The following is a 17,270-nucleotide window of genomic DNA, read 5'->3' on the forward strand; positions in this document are numbered from 1 at the left end:
CATTCCTTCTGCTAGTGTCTTCTTCATTTTTTCTATTTCCCTCTTCAGGTCTTGGATTGTCTCCCTTGCTTTTTCATGATTTTCATCCAAGGATTTATTGTTTTCTTCTGCTTTAATTGTCCTTTCCTCTAGTTTTTTATAGCGTTCTTCCCATTTTTTGTTTGTCTGTTCCTCTACTTTATTTTTGATTTCTTCTATATAAGGATCTAGCCTCTTCATGATGTTACTTATAAGGTTGTTTTCTTCTTCTTCTTCTTCCATTCCGTGATGTTCAGGTCTAGCTGTTAGAGAAGGGCTAGGTTCTGGTGATGTATTGCTCTTTATTTTGTTGTACGTACTTTTGCCTTGACGTCTGCCCATCTCCTCTTGTGTTCGTTCTTGGTCTTATCAGTGTACTTGGTCCAGAGAGAGTTGACAGATTTAGGGAGCCTCTCTCTGGTCCAGATGGAAGCTCTGGGCCAGATGGGAGCACTGGTCCAGATGAGAGTGCTGGCCGGATAGGAGCTGGGGGGCTGGACTCTGAGTCTTGGGAAGACCCTGGGGTCTCCTTATCTTGTCCAGATGGGAGCTCCTCTTGTCCAGATGGGAGTTTCTCTGGTCTCTGGTCCAGATGGGAGTTCCAGGGCAGGATGGAAGCTTGGGGCTGGTCTCTGATTCTCAGGAAGTGGCTGGGGTCTCCAGCAGATGGGTGTGGGGGCAGGGTGTGGAGACTGCAGGGTCTGCCTGCAGTCTTAGAAAGGGGGAACCTTCTCGCAGGGCCCGCCGATTGGCAGGAAACTGGGGCCAAGTTGGTCAGGTCCTTCTGGAGTGGTCTGTGTCCAGCTGTGGGACCCAGGCGCAGTTGCCTCTCTGACTATAACCCAGGCACTCACCTCTGGTCCAGATGGGAGTTCCGGAGTGGAGGGCTTAAGTTTTTTAAGAGAGTTTTAAGGCTTTTTAGAGAGTTTTTTGTTTTGTTTTGTTTTTGTTTTTGTTTTTCGAGACAGAGTTTCTCTGTGTAGTTTTTCACCTTTTTCTGGATCTTGCTCTGTAGACCAGGCTGGCCTCAAACTCACAGAGATCCTCCTGGCTCTGCCTCCCGAGTGCTGGGATTAAAGTCTTGTGCCACCACCGCCCGGCTAGAGAGATTTTTTTCCCCAAAATTTTTTTTAAAAAAAAAAGCTTTTTGGTTTAAGAAAAAGATTTTTTTTCCCCAAAAAGAGAAAGACCAACTTTTCCCAAAACTTCTGAACTTTAACCTTTTTGGCTTCTTACACCTGCATTTTTGCCTCAGGGAGAAATCACTTTCTCCTGCTGCTTGGACTTAGTATTTCAGCTGTCCCCAGGCCAAAAGCTTCCATAGGAAACTTTTTCTTCCCTATAAGCTCAAAGAAGAGCTTTTTAATACCCATAAAGCTCAAAGAAAGATTTTTCCCCCAGTTTGCGTTCATAGCCCCCAAAGTTAGAAAATTGAAGAGTTTTTCTGTCTAGTTGCTTTTAGTTATCTTAAAATTTTTCTACACAATCTTACATTTCTACGTTTTTCCTACACTATATTACTACACTATGCCTTATACTTATATTTCACAGATAGAAACTGAGAAAGGCTAAAGGATAGAAAATTTTGACAGAAGACAATTTTGTGCTGCTGCAGCATCGGACATCCTTCCAGTCCGGTTTTCCTTTTCTCTCCAGGATAAAACCCCTGCCCCTCTGGGTAAAGCCATGAGGAACCTGAAAACAGGCTCCCACAACCTTCCATCTCCGGAGGGCAACCAAGGCCAACTGCAACAGGACGTATGTCTCAGGAATCTCTTGGACAGCCCTAGTCAACAACTCAGAAGAGGGCTTCTTATACCTGGTGTCAGGGTTTTTGTTAAACGATCTGTGGTTCTTTTGGGAAGCATTGTCAGCCAAGGTGAGAGAGTTTCATTTAAACTATGTATACTTATACACAAATTTATGGGTATTACAGGGTTTTTTTGGGAAATAGTTAATAGTGTGATTCCTTATGACTTTTATAGACATTCTTACTGTTATTTTACCCTCGTGCCTTCTGTATTTCTCTTTCATGTAGATGTAACCGTCTTGTTAAATAAATAAATTGCAGAGTTCAAAGCCAAGAGGTCAGAGCAAGAGCGGAAAACCTTACCCTTCACTGCTGCTCTGTCTTTCCTCTCCGCAAGAGACCTAATTCCTGTGTCCTGTCTTTTATATAGACTTTCTGTTCTGCCTTCTCATTGGTTGTAAACCCAGCCACATGACCTCCTCGTCACTGCCTGTCTGTACAGACCTCCAGGTCTTCTATGGTTGGTATTGAGATTAAAGGGAAGAGCACACCAACTGGTTATCCAATACCACACGGTCAGCCCTGAAAATAGACACATACATATGAGTAACATTATACAGACTGAGCAGGTTGTATTTCTGTATTTAGAACAGCAAAGAAAAAAGGCCACAAGTTTGGTAAAAAAAAACAACTAGGGGGACACATGGGAGGTTTGGAGCCAGAAAAGGGAAAGGGGAACTGATGCCATTGTAGTCTCAAGAAATAAAAACTTGCTTTCTAAAAAGAGAAACCAGGGTTGGGGATTTAGCTCAGTGGTAGAGCAAGGCCCTGAGTTTGGTCCTCAGCTCCAAAAAAATAAAAAGAGAAACAAAATTTTATTCCCTACCCCCCACTGTACTCTGTATTTTCCTTTTCCTTTGTGTTTACAGATTTATCTTCACTTTCTTTGCTTTTGAGACATATATGTATTCATACATCCCAGGCTCAAGCTCAATATCAGGCTCCATATGTAGTTCAGGATAGCTTTGAATGTCTCATTCTTGTTCCACCTTAACTATACCACCATGTCCAGTTTCTCTTAAGCATGTTCTCTGTATATGAAGTGAGATACAGATCCAATTCATCTTTGGTGATGGAATATTCTCACCAATAGGATTTTCCTCTGTTACTATTATTATTATTACTACTACTACTACTAGTAGTAGTAGTTTTCTTGAGATAGGGTGTCATAAAGTTCAAACTGGCCTCAAAATGTTTATCATCCTGTCTGTAACTCCCAAGTGCTGAGATTAGAGGCTCCCCAAAGATATATGAAGCCATTTTTAAAAAACTCCCACATCAAATTCTGAGCTGTGGACTTAGTTCTGAGCTCTTTTCTACCAGTTGAGCACATATTTTTAGTACTGTGTCTTCTGTTGCAGCTTAATATCTGGAGTTGACTCCCTCTCGGTACGTTTATACTTTTCTCTCTGTGGCACTGAGTACGGGCAGAACTCAGGGCTTCACACGTGCTAAGCATGTGTTTGAACCCTGAGCTACCTGTCAGTTCTGCACATTTCTTTCGAGTGGTCTTATAAATTAGTACTTCCATATTAGAACGTTTTACAATGTTTTTAAATCTCTCACCCTCAAATCCTACTGTATATTAATTACAATTATATTTAAATTAAATACTAATTTAAAATCGGTGCCTAAAGAGGGCCTTAGAGCCCTGGAACTGGAATTACGGATGGTTTTGAGCCATTATACAGATGGTGAGAACGCACTCAGGCCCTGTGCAAGGGCAGCAAGTATTCTTAACCCCTAAGTCATATCTTCAGCTCCTAGAATAGCCTTTAAAAAAAAAAAAAGAAAAGTTCCCACTATGTGACCTTGGCTGGACTGGAACTCATTACATAGACCAGGCTGGCCTCAAACTCAGAGATCCACCTGAGTGTTGTGATTAAAGGCAATAACCACTATGCCAGACTAAAATTGATATTTTTATAACATTATGCAAAACATCAATAAGTACCACCTGAGAATACCACCCATGAATTAGGGATTTTGAAAAATGCCATTCCGGTGCTGGAGAGATGGCTCAGTAGTTAAGAGTTCTTGCTGTGCAATGATGGATAAAGGACCACCCTTTATCCTAGAGTGCTTGGAAAACAAAGTGGGTATCACACTCACACCAGAAAACCCTCACACACAGACATCCATACACGTAAGGGAAGGGAGGGAGGAAGGAAGCAAGCAAGCAGGCTTCACGAAATGGCCTCCATACAATGGAGAGATGGTTCATTTGTTAAGTGTGCTTGTAGCTCTTCTAGAGGACTTCAGTTCAGTTCCCAGCACCCACATCTGTTGACTCAAAACTGCCTGAAACTCTTAATTTCAGGATATCCTCCACCCTCTGCAGGCACTGCATACATATTTCACATTAAGTACTCTTAACTACTGAGCCATCTCTCCAGGACCTGAATGGTGAGCGCGCGCGCACACACACACACACACACACACACACACACACACACACACACACAAATAAAAATAAATATTGTATAAAAAGAAATTACAACCAACAGTTTCCTGTGCTTGTTTCGTTATATCAATTTCCTAAAATATTTAACTTATAGTTGATTGGTTTCTTAAAATTCATTATGCCATTTAACACCAGTTACCCAATCTTCTGGTATCAGAATCCTTTTATAACAGTGGTCAGCAAATGATGGTCAACAGATCAGATATAGCTTACTATTTCTGTTAGTACAATTTTCCTAGAATATGGCCACATTTTTAAACAACTATTTTTGTTTTTATCTGTATGGAGATTTGCCTGCATGTATGTTTGTGCACTATGGTCCCCATAGGCTTATATATTTGAATGCTTATTCATCAGGGAGTGGCATTACTTAGAAGGATTAGGAGAATGTGGCCTAGTTGGAGTAGGCCCTTGTTGAAGGAAGTGTGTCACTGGGGATGGGCTTTGAGGTCTCAGATGCTTGAGCCAGGCTCAGTGTCTCACACTCTTCCTGTTGCCTGCAGTTCTGGATATAGAACCCTCAGCTACTTTTCCAGCACCATGTCTGCCTGTGTGCCACCCCCACCCCTGTAAGCCAGCCCCAGTTATATGCTTTCCTTTATAAGGGTTGTCATGGTGTTTCTTCACTGCAATAGAACACTGACTAAGTTATGCACCTCATGTATGTAGTGCCTGTGGAGACCAGAAAAGGGTGTCAGATCACCTGAAACTGGAGTTATAGACAGTTGTGAGCTACCATGTGGATGCTGGGAATTGAACCCTGGTCCTCTGGAAGAGCAGCCAGTGCTCTTAACTGCTGAGCCATCTCTCTAAACCTATAGTCACATCTAACCTGTGTTGTATTTTGGGGCTTCAGTGACAGAAGTGAATAGTCTTAACAGGTCATTCATCTGGTCTACAAACTCCTACCAAATTCATAAAAAAAGCTTTTGGTTTTGTCAATGGTGGTAGATATAAGTTTTCAAACTGTAAATTTACTTGAAAATGCAAATTAAGCCAAGTGTGGTGGTTCTCCAGGTCTTGGGAGGCAGGAATAGGAGGACCAAGAGTTCAGTGCTACTGACATACACAGAGAGTTAAAAATCCATCTGTACTAAATGAGAACTTGTCAAATACACGCGCACTTGTGCGCGAGCACACACACACACACACAGAGAGAGAGAGAGAGAGACTTATAAGTATATTATTGGCAATAAATACTGTTAATTTTTCTTTTTAAATTTATTATTGAGCTGGGCATATTAGCACACGCCTTTAATCTCAGCACTCAGGAGGCAGAGGTAGGAAGACCTCTATAGCAGGAACCTTAAAGGTACCTATTAATAAGAACAAACCTGAGGCCAGTTATTGGGGTAAAAGCTGGAAGATCAGAGAAGCAGAACAAGCCACAGCTACCTCACCTTGCTAGTTAGTTACTCAGGTGATCCTGTCCTCAGCTGGTTTTGTTTCCTCAGGCTGGAAGCTTCTGAGTCCTCATCTACATGAATCTCAGCTGAACTGTGCTGCTCCAAAGCCTGAATGCTTAACCAGCCAAATGCTTCTAGCTCCTGGTCTTCATGCCTTATATATCTTTCTCCTTTCTGCTGTCACTCCCTGGGATTAAAGGCTGGGTTTCTGGGATTAAAGGCGTGTGTCACCATGCCTAACTGTTTCTAAAGTGGCCTTGAACTCAGAGATCCGGCTAGCTCTGCCTCCCAAGTGCTGGGATTAAAGGTGTGCATCACCACCACCACCACCACCACCACCACCACCACCACCACCACTGCCCAACTTCTGCTATGGCTTGCTCTGACCCATTTTCTAGCCACCATTTTTGGCTTTGTTCTAGTGGCTGTCTGTTCTCTGACCCCAGATAAATTTATTAGGGTGCACAATATTGTGGGGAACACAGTACCACCACAGACCTCTTTGAGTTTGAGACCAGCCTGGTCTATATAGAGAGTTCCAGGAAAGCCAGCCTACATAGAGAAATCCTGTCTCAAAAAAATGAATTAAATTATTTATTGTTGTATGTGTATGTGTGATGTGTTTTGGCAAGTGTGTTACGGTGCATGTGTAAAGCAAACTAAAATGTGGATTGGTCCTCTCTCTTTTTTTTTTCCCCCCGAGACAGGGTTTCTCTGTGTAGCTTTATGCCTTTCCTGGAACTCACTTTGGAGACCAGGCTGGCCTCGAACTCACAGAGATCTGCCTGGCTCTGCCTCCCGAGTGCTGGGATTAAAGGCGTGTGCCACCACAGCCCAGCTATTCCTCTCTTCTTTATGTGGGTTCTGAGAATTGAACTCGGGTCATGGGGCTTGCACTTTGCCCAATGAGACATCTCACCAGCCTGTTAACTTTTCATGACATGAGAAGCCATTTCTCCAGCCTTTGAAATGATTTTTTTAAAAGAACATGATTACTACCATTTTTTTTATTATTATTATTATTATTATTATTATTATTATTATTATTATAAGTCTTCCTCAAGATCCAGCTATACCACTCCTGGGCATATAGCCAAGGAATGCTCAATCATACCACAAGGACACATGCTCAGCTATGTTCATATCAGCATTATTTGTAATAGCCAGAACCTGGAAACAACCTAGATGCCCTTCAACTGAAGAATGGATAAAGAAAATGTGGTACATATACACAATGGAGTACTACTCAGCAGTAAAAAACAATGATATCATGAAATTTGCAGGCAAATGGATGGATCTAGAAAATGTCATTTTGAGTGAGGTAACCCAGACTCAGAAGGACAAACACAGTATATACTCACTCATACGTGGATACTAGATGCGAGGGAAGGGATAGCCATTTCTGGGCTCCAGGGTCAGGGTGGATTTCTTTAGCCATCCTCCTTTCCCTACATTTCCCCCTTTTTTGTTTAGTAAAAAGCAGCTGGGGGTTGGAAAGGGTAATAAGCAGCTGAGGTTTGAGAAGGGTAATGAGCAGCTGGGGGTTGGAAAGGAGGTAAAGTTATCATTAGACTAATTCCTGTTGGATTAGAGTGTTGAGGTTCTTGGGACAATCTTGATCTTCCTCAGGATGTAACCAGGTCCTGCAGATCTCTGGCTTTGTTGATAGGGGCTGGTAATCCTGTAATATTAACTGGTTCAGAGTTTGGTTACAAATATTTTGGACTGAGCTGGAGAGATGGCTCAGCAGTTAAGAGTACTGACTGCTCTTCCAAAGGTCCCAAATTCAATACCCAGCAACCGCATGGTGGCTCAAAACCCTTGTAGTGAGATCTGGTGCCCTCTTCTGGTCTGCAGACATACATGCAGGCAGAATTCTGTATACATAATAAATAAATAAATCTTTAAAAAATCATTAAAAAAAGAAATATTTTGGATCTGTTGCTGAAGAAAACTAGCAAAGAAGTTCATGAGGCAGGGTGCAATTAGAAGAGCTAGGAAAGGGACGAAAAGAGAGGATAAGAAAGGTAGCATCCATTTCCATATCTTATGTGTTCCACTGTCTGGGGGCATCAAACTGTTTCTGGGTTTGAAGATCCATCTGGAGTTGTTAGATCTTATCTTTCACTATCCCTGATTGATTGACGTAAAAGCAACATTATTCCCCAAGAAAGAGACAAAGACCACCTCTTTCTGCTGTTAATAAACCTAATCCTCTCCAATTTTGTAATGCTACAGTGGCCAGTGAGTCTATTTGTTCCTGAAGAGTAAGGACGGTCAGAGATACTTGTTGAAAATCCTGGGTGAATTGTGAAGAAAGCTGATGGTAAATACCTAGGGAAGTAGTCAGTCCTGCTATTCCCATGGTGATACCCGCAGTTATACCCGGAGCTTCTAGAAAGGGTATTATTTGGATGGCGCGTTTGTCATGCCTTGCTGCTATGAACTTGGTGATGGGAATTAGCAAGGGTTCTTCATCAGGTACCACCCCTAATTTAGGAAAACAGGAATACCAGGGGACAAGTCCCAGATAGCAAGTAAGCAGTGATAAACCTGAGTACCACAGAGAATAGAGGCATTGTGAATGCTTGAACATAGGGGCTGAGTGTTAGTACCAAGGGTAATGGTATTATTGCAGTCTGCAGAATCCAAAGTACCCACAAAGTGTATTCCCAAGGAGTTAAAGCAGTCTGTAAGGTGAGAGAATCTAAAAGGACAATGGGTGAGGTCACAAACAGCAGGTGAGCTGTTTTGTGTTTTGTGTTTTGACCCTGGAGGGACACATAACCAGCATTCTCCAAAATGGTCATCCTAAGCATCATTCAATAGCTGATATGCAGTAGTTAGGGTCTGAAACAAGAGATGTGACAAGGAGATGGGATTTTTAAAAAGTGACATTAAGGATAGAAAAGCCTTTGAGGAGCTGGGACCACTTCTACTCTCTCCATTCCTAGGCACTGAGAGAGTGGAATGTGTGCCCTTTATATTTTGAGCATATCTGGTGGGCAGATTTGATAGATGCTATAGTAAAGCTTCCCAATGACTCCCATTTTCCAGCTGGAGTGCCATGGGTCCTTAATCATAATGTAAAATATTCCCCATTCTTCATAACAGGCAGAGTGTTTTCCTGTACATGCATTATGTTTCCAGCAGTCTCCAGACCCTACCACATGAGTGGTGTGGTTGAACTTCTGGGCATATGTCTCCTGAATCCTAAATCTCCAAATGTAGAGTTTGATAGCAAGATGAGTGAGTGGGAAGAAGTAGAAGAGGTAGGCCATGACCTGATATGGTGGGGCATGAGTCTTGCTTAATAGGCTGATGAGGTCTCATTATTTTGAGACCAGAGGCAGGCTGGTGGTCTGTATATAGTTTTGGGGGTTGTCCCTTTGCTAATTGACAAGCATGGGTTAGAAATATCAATTCAGCCTGCTGATTTGTGGTATGGGCTGGAAGAGCTTGTGTTTTGACCACTATGGTAAATTTCCTTCCAGGGTTGGGCTGTTTCTTTGCAGTCCCAGCTGTCAGAGCTGTGCTAAACATCTCTAGGTGTCCGGGACACTTTCAAGGCAGAGCTCCTGTTCTGAGCAGCTCGAGGTGTCAGGGATACCTCGCCCTCCAGGGATGAACTGTCTCCTTGCAGTTTCAGCCATCAATTTACTAACATTTTGGTGCCGAAACCCAGGACACCAAACCCACAGAGCTGTAAAATGTGCAATTTACTAACATTTTGGTGCTGAAACCCGGGACACCAAACCCAGAGTTTTTGCAGTTTACTAACACAAACTGCAACCCACAGCTCCAGAGAGGCTAGCTAACAGGGAAAGACCCTAGGAGGGACACATGGATGACCCTGTAAAGGAGAAGTAGATGAGATCTACATGAGCGGACTAGGTGTGTGGGGGGTGACAGAGGGCGAGGAGTGGGGGATGAGAACATAGGGAAATGGGAGGGTCAACTGGAACAGGGTCAGAGTGGGAGGTCAGGGAGGGATATACCATGATAGATGAGGACATTATGGGAACAGGAAGAGGCAGGGTGCTGGGGAGGCTCTCAGGAATCCACAAGAATGACCCCACCTTAGTCTGCTGGCAGTGGTCCAGAGGGTGCCTGGACTGGTCTACTCTGGTGACCAGCCTAGCAAATAACCTAGTTGTCATCATAGAGCCTTTGTCCAGTGACAGATGGAGGTAGATCAGAGATCCAGAGTCAGGTATCAGGTTGAGCTTCGGGAATCCAATTGATGAGAGAGAGGAGAGATACTGCAGGCGAGGGACATTGAGATCATGATGGGAAGATGTGCAGAGATGACTGGCCACACTAGTGGAAGCCCATGAACTGTGGACTGGTGGCTGTGGAGCCCCCATGGGACTGGACTAGGCCTTCTGGATATGGAAGACAGTGGTTTGGCTTGAACTGTTTGGGGAGCACCCAGGCAGGGGGATCAGTATCTGTCCCTGGTGCATGGGCAGGCTTCTGGGAATCCGGTGCACAGCCTTGGTGCAATGGGGAGGGACTTGGACCTGCCTAGGCTCAGTGTGCCAGGCTCTGCTGACTCCCCATGGGAGACCTTGATTTGGGAGATGTGGGAATGTGGGGTAGCTTGGGAAAGAGGGCTGGAGGGTGGGAGTAGGGAGGAGGTGAGATCTGTGGGTGATATGTGGAGTAGAAAATTTTTTAACAAAGAAAATGGAAAAAAGAATGATTACTACTACTACTACTACTGCTACTACTACTACTACTACTATTATTATTATTATTATTATTATTATTATTATTATTATTTTAACAGGTTCTCACATGGTGGTCACAGCTGGCTAGTATTCAGTGTGTAACCAAGGCCGGCTTCCATTTGAGGTAATCCTCCTGCCTCCTTAAGTGCTAGGATTACAAGTAAACCACTGTTATATAGCTCTTTCCTCAGGATTGAAACAATCCCTCCTGGAGGCTTGTAGGATCCAGAAAGCTAAGAAAATTTACAAGGCTCGGGAAGCTCAGACAGTTACAAGATTGGGGTCAGGGAACTTCACTGCTCAGGGGGAGCTGAGTTAGGTCCCTAGCATCCCTATAAACATTTGCATGTGGTGGAGTACACTCATAATTCCAGGTCTGGGGAGGCAGGCACAGAAGGTTCCCCAGGCCAGCCAGTCCAGCCTAGTCAGTGAGCTCCAGGGTTCAGTGAAGAGACCTGAGGAATGGTGTCCAAGGTTGATGTCTTAGTCTCTGCACACATGTACACTCATGCAACAACCTACATAGATGAGAATATACACACACGCAGTAAATAATAGAATGTTACAAGATTCATATGGCCCCCCCTGCCCCAAGGTTCTGTAAGCACTAAACAATTGGTTAGAGAGAAGACTCTTCTATGCAACTTTGATGAGTCATCACCTGTGCTGGGACAGCGGTTGGGGGCCTTTTCTTGTGATGCAATGGCTTTTAGGTCACTCATTTCCTGTAAGTAACCCTGATCAACTTGACAGATTTGGCTGTCATCAGTGCAGACGTTTGTTCATGTCTCCCCAGGCAAAAGAGCCCCCATGTTTGAAAACAGTCTCAAGTAGCCAGCATGCCTTTATGTTAACATTCTGAAATCTTCCTGTCCTTGGTAAGTGGTGGTACAATAGATGCAATTTTTCTGAGGCAGGATCTTGATATGTAGCTGTGATGGTTGATCTTCATTTTAGGTTTGACTGGATTTGTTGTTACCTAAGACATACACTTTTGAGGATGGCTGTGGTGCAGTTTCCAGAAATGTTTGGCCTAAGCCGAATGTGGGTGACACTAGCCCATGAACAATATATAATCTCTGACTGAATTCAAGGAAAGGAGAGAAAGTGAACAGCATGAGCATTCACTTGTTCCCCATCTGCAGACCCAAAGTGATCACTCACCTCCAGTTTCCACTGCCATAGCTCCCCATGTCTCTTTATGCCATGACAGACTCCCTTCAAACCATGAACAAAGTAAATCCTGGCCATGACACATGCCTTTAATCTCAGCAGTCAGGAAGTAGAGCCAGGCAAATCTGTGTGAGTTCAAGGCCAGCCTAATCTACAGTGCGAGATGCAGGACAGGCACCAAAACTACACGGAGAAACAAGTCTCGAAAAACAAAACAAACAAAAAAGAAAACCCTTGCTTTTTGTCACACTGGTGAGAAAACCAGCTAATACAGTACCTCTGGTTAGCATGAAACTGTTAGCCCAAGTTGGCCTCACTGCACTTGTTTCAGCTTCCCAAATGCAAGCATTATAGGTATGAGCCACTATGACTGTCTCTACTTTTCCTTTTCTTTCTTGTTTTTGAAAGTTTCTATAGACCAGATTGGCCTTGAACTCACTATGTAGCCAGGGCCAGCCTTGAACTCCTGATTCTCTTCTCCCCCCCCCCCCCCAGTACTGGGATTATAGATACGTGGAATCATGCCGTTTTTGCAGTGCTATGGATTGAACCTGGGCTTTCATATATGTTAGGCAAGTATTGTAACAATTTAGCTACATGTCTGCTCCCTTTTCCCCCAGTCTTGCTACATAGTCTTGGCTGGCCTCAAATTCTGTCCCTTCTGCTTTACCCTCCTATGTGCTAGGATATTCATAGGAACGCATCACCATGCCCAGCCAGGGCCATGCCCTTTTCATTTGTGTGTGTACACTTGGGATTACATAGGGGATATATAGAGGTCTGAAATCAAAGTTGGTAATCATTCTGGATCCCTCTTCCACTTTATTCATCGAGGCAGGGTCTTTCAAACCCAGAGCTCTTGATATGGTTAGCTATCTTATGAAGGTGGACTTCTAGGTGGACCACCATGGCCACTACCATTTCTTGTGGGTTATGGGGATCAAAACTCTGCTCTGCATGACTGCAACAGCAAATAATTTAACTGTCCATCTTCCCTGCCTCAGGTCATTTTATTTTCTTCTAAAGATTTGTTTTAGTATTTTGCCTGCAAGCCTCCATGTGCACCCCAAGAATGCCTGGGGCCTGAGGCCAGATGAGGACATTCATCCTCTGGAACCAGTGCTTGCAAATAGTTGTGAGCTGAGCTGCCATGTGTGTGGTGGTATTGTGTTCCCCAAAATATTGTGCAACCCAATACATTTATCTGGGGTCATAGAACAGACAGCCACTAGATACAGAGTCTAGAAAATGGTGACACTCACACCTTTAATCCTAGCATTCCAGAGACAGAAATCCCTCTGGATCTCTAAGTTCAAGGCCACACCGGAAACAGCCAGGCATGGTGACACACGCCTTTAATCCCAGGGAGTGATGGCAGAAAACAAAGATATATAAGGCATGAAAACCAGGAACTGAGTTAGTTAAGCATTTGGCTTTTAGGCTTTTGAGCAACACAGTTCAGCTGAGATCCATTTTGGATGAGGACACAGAGGCTTCCAGTCTGAGGAAACAGGATCAGCTGAGGAACTGGCAAGGTGAGGAAGCTGTGGCTTGTTCTATTTCTCTGATCTTCCAGCATTCACCCCAATAACTGGCCCCAGGTTTGTTTTTATTAATAAGACCTGTTGAGATTCCTGCTACACGTGTGGTTTCTGGGAACTGAACCCTGGTTCTCTGGAAAAGTAGCCAATGCTCTTAACAACTGAGCCACCTCTCCAGGTCAGCCTGCATCATTCTTAAATAAAACCTTTGCTTTGGTAAATACCTTGGTGAAGTTGTATCTATCTTGGTTTTCACCATTTCCTTGCACCTCAAGTCCTTCACACACACACACACACACACACACACACACACACACACACACACACACCTCAATTTAAAGATATAAACTCCCTGCAAAGTATTGCAGTTTTGTACACTGATTTGACTTCAGGATGGGGACTAGTCACAGGAAATACAAAAGCAGGACTAGCAGATCAGAGATCTCAGTTTCGCCTCACCAATGGCCAATAACTTCTCAGGGTTATATACTGAACTCTCCATAATGATCCAAAAGGACAAGGAAGGTTTAGAGTTCAAGAGCTCCCATCAGACGTAGCACCTGTAGATAATTGTAGTAGCTCTGTGGCCCTACACCATTCAACTCTTTATCAACTTTTTCTTTTTTAATTTTTTAAGACAGGGTTTCTCTGTGTAGCAGTCCTGGCTATCCTGGAACTCATCATGTAGTCCAATCTGGCCTCAAACTCACAGAGATCTGCCTGCCTCTGCCTCCTGAGTGCTGAGTCTAAAGGCATGTGCCGCCACTGCCCGGCTAACTTTATTCTTAAGTATCCTTTGTGGTAACTTCTATAATAAACATGCAGAATTTTCCCAGAATCCCCTGAAAGCCAAAAAAGAGTTTGAGAACCCTGAATTATATGGCCTATTGTTTAGAAATAGTTAAAAACTTGGGGTGTGCCTGGCAGTGGTGGTGGTGCACACCTTTAATCCCAACACCCGGGAGAAAGAGGCAGGTGGATCTGAGTTTGAGGCCAGCCTGGTCTATAGAGCAAGTTCCAGGACAGGCTCCATGTCTTGAAGAAAAAAAAAAAAGAGAGAAAGAAAAAAAGAAAAGAAAAAAAAAAACTTGAGGTGCATACTCTTTATCCATGCGAGGTGGGGGCACAACCTTGGGGAAAAAGTCATCCTGCGGGATGTGACAATCTCCAGGCAGTGTCAGACTCGGAGGTCAGCTGGCACACTATAGAGCTGCTTGCTTGGTGTGTGGGGGAAGCAAGTCCAGATACCTGATCAGTATCTGTGCCAATTCACAGTAAAGGAAAAACTGACTTTACATTAAAATTTGGAAATTTTCTGGCCTGGGCCCTCTCCGTGGGGATGGTGAGTGGTGTGTGCCTCTAATCCTACCGCCTGGGAGGCTGAGGCAGGAATTCAAGGTCCACTTGGGTTACACAGTGAGAACCTCTTACCTGACCCACTCCCCACAAGACCAGAGTAAAAGTCAACATGCTGGCCAGAAATCTAGGTTCTTGTATACATATTTGCATAGCACAAAAGGTCCGGTAACTATCACTTTAGCAATCTGAGATCATTCTGGACAATTGGTTCACTGTTAGAAAATGTCTTCTTCACTACAGGTTTTCACTACAGGTGTGACACCATGCATCCATTCAGTTCAAACAATCAAAATCAGATTAAAAAAGGAAATGGATAAAGTGTACACTTGTACTTTTTCTAATCCATTACACTGGAGTTTCAAAAAAAAAAAACCCACACAATTTCAGAAAGATCACCTTTACCATCTAAGTAGTTAAAACCGTGAGTAGGAAAGAAAGCAATTCTATACACTCTTGTGTTGTTTTCATGTTTTATTTTCTATCGCTGTAGTGTGCATCTGCTGTCTTTACATTGTTCCACGGACGGGAATCTATAGCAAAAGGACTCATCAAAGCATGAACGACACATCCCCACAGCCAGCATTATTAGGAACTATAAACTTTCTCTGAAGAAATAGAGAGCATTTGAACTCCATAAATAGCTGCAAGCAACTTAGAGACTCCCACCTACTGAATGAAATAAGGATGGTGTCCACACAATACAAATATATATTCTACACATTCATTCTAGCACAGTAATTAAAGACTGCAAGCAAGATATGGTACACAGTGAACACAGGAGACATGCATCTTCTGTCTTACATGGTCCTGGATTTCCATGTGGAAAGCAAACACCAAGTGTGTCACATATCCAAATGTCTGTTACTAATCCTCCACTAATTCTATAGTAGATGGTGTTATCCTCCCTGTATCCCAGGGCAGGCTTGGGAAGCTGAGGCAAGCTGGAAAGGTAGTGGTAGATACTTGGTAGAGCTGACTGGTGGTTGGGATACAGGACAATTAATACAGGACCCATGTTCTTCCTTTTCTATTTCTAGCACACTGTCTCTCAAGAAACTGATAGAGGTGACCAGTATAGTCTCTTAATTGCTCAGTCTACTGTTTACTTACACTTGTAATACAACTTAATTCAGATTTTGTTCTTTTCTGAACAAGGATGGAAAATGATGGTTTAAGGTAAACCACAATCAACATAGTGTGTCAAAGTCCATGGGAGTCCTACTAGTCTATAAATGAAACTTATCCTTACAGAGCAGGAGGAATATTACACACTAATACGAGTCTTTTTAATCTTTATGAAAGGCAGGTTAGTGAACAGAACTGTCTTCATCCTGATACTTTAACTGTAAAGCCAGTTTATAATGGACATCATTAAATCTGTACAGAATACAAAGTGAGTAGAAATCTAGCTATTTAAAACATGCTTTTATCTATTTGATGACTCACTTTGAAGTCAACACTGACAGTTTCTACCTATTAGAGATGTTGTTCAACACAGTAAAGTTTACTAAGACAATCACAATTAAGTAACATTACAAGTCACAAGTTTTTAAGTGACAATTTATAGCTATGATTCCATACATGGGATGAGTAAATCAATGGCTATTTTCCAAATGAAATATAAAAATTCCTGTCACAAATATTTTGTAGTCTCCTAAACGTAGTTCTCTTAAAAGTTAAGATAGTTAAGAAAGATTCAACAGGCAAACGACTAAATCTTGGCAAGTCTTTTCACACGGACGCTTGGTGTGGCTACTTACTTTAGCAACGTACCAAGCTCATGCTCTATCAGGAATAAACTTCATGAAAACCAAACTCTATCAAACTGGCTCATTTATGCGATGTTGGGGATCAGATTAAGAGCTTGGTATGAGACTGTCAAATTGATTAGCATTAACTTGTTACACCATCTTAGCAGGAAGAGGCTTTATTCTAGTTGGGTGTGCTTGTACACACCTATAACCCCAGCATTTGGGAGGTAAAGGCAGAGGATCAGAAGTTCGAGGCCGGCCTCAGCTGTTGGCATTTCAAGGCCAGAGTGAGGTACAGGAGATCCTGTCCCAAAAACCAAAAACAACCCCCCTCCACAAAACAAAATAGCATAATTCTTAGGTTTCAAACATTTTATTTTTCTTTCTGGGCACTGCTTATAGAGTTGTACTGTAGAAGTAAAAAAAAAAAAAAAAAACCCAAAAAACAAAACAAAACCCATCAATTTCCTTGAAGACCACTTCCATTCCTTATTTGAAAGAAAATTGAATCAGTGAAACTATTCAATTTCTATAGCAAACATACGGCAAAGAACTCTTCCAGGTAATGTTTGCATACCAGTGACAACTGTATGCAACTATTTTTAACCAATGACTCCACATCTTCTAGGATACAAGAGCACTCATTAATGCTGCTACTATTTAGGCAAGAAAAGAGAGAAAACCACCAGAAGGTAAAGGAAACATGCTCATATGTAATTTCTAAAAACCCTTCAAATCCTGTCGTTATAGGAAGTAGAAAATCACCTATGTAGAGTTAAAACACTGCTCATAAACTAATGCATAACTATATACACTGCAAATTCAGTAAAAATGGTTTTTCATTTTTATTGTTGCTTTTGAGACAGCGTCTTATGTAGCCCTGGTTGCTATTCAACAAAAATCCTCCAGTGCTGGGATCACAGGTGTATGACACATCCAGCTGGTGAAACACTTTTAAGGTCCAGAGGTCTAATTACTGATGAAGACAAGGGCTAGTTTAAGCCCTTGTTCTCAG

The sequence above is a fragment of the Onychomys torridus genome, chromosome X (genome assembly GCF_903995425.1).
Source record: "Onychomys torridus chromosome X, mOncTor1.1, whole genome shotgun sequence".
NCBI lineage: Eukaryota > Metazoa > Chordata > Mammalia > Rodentia > Cricetidae > Onychomys > Onychomys torridus.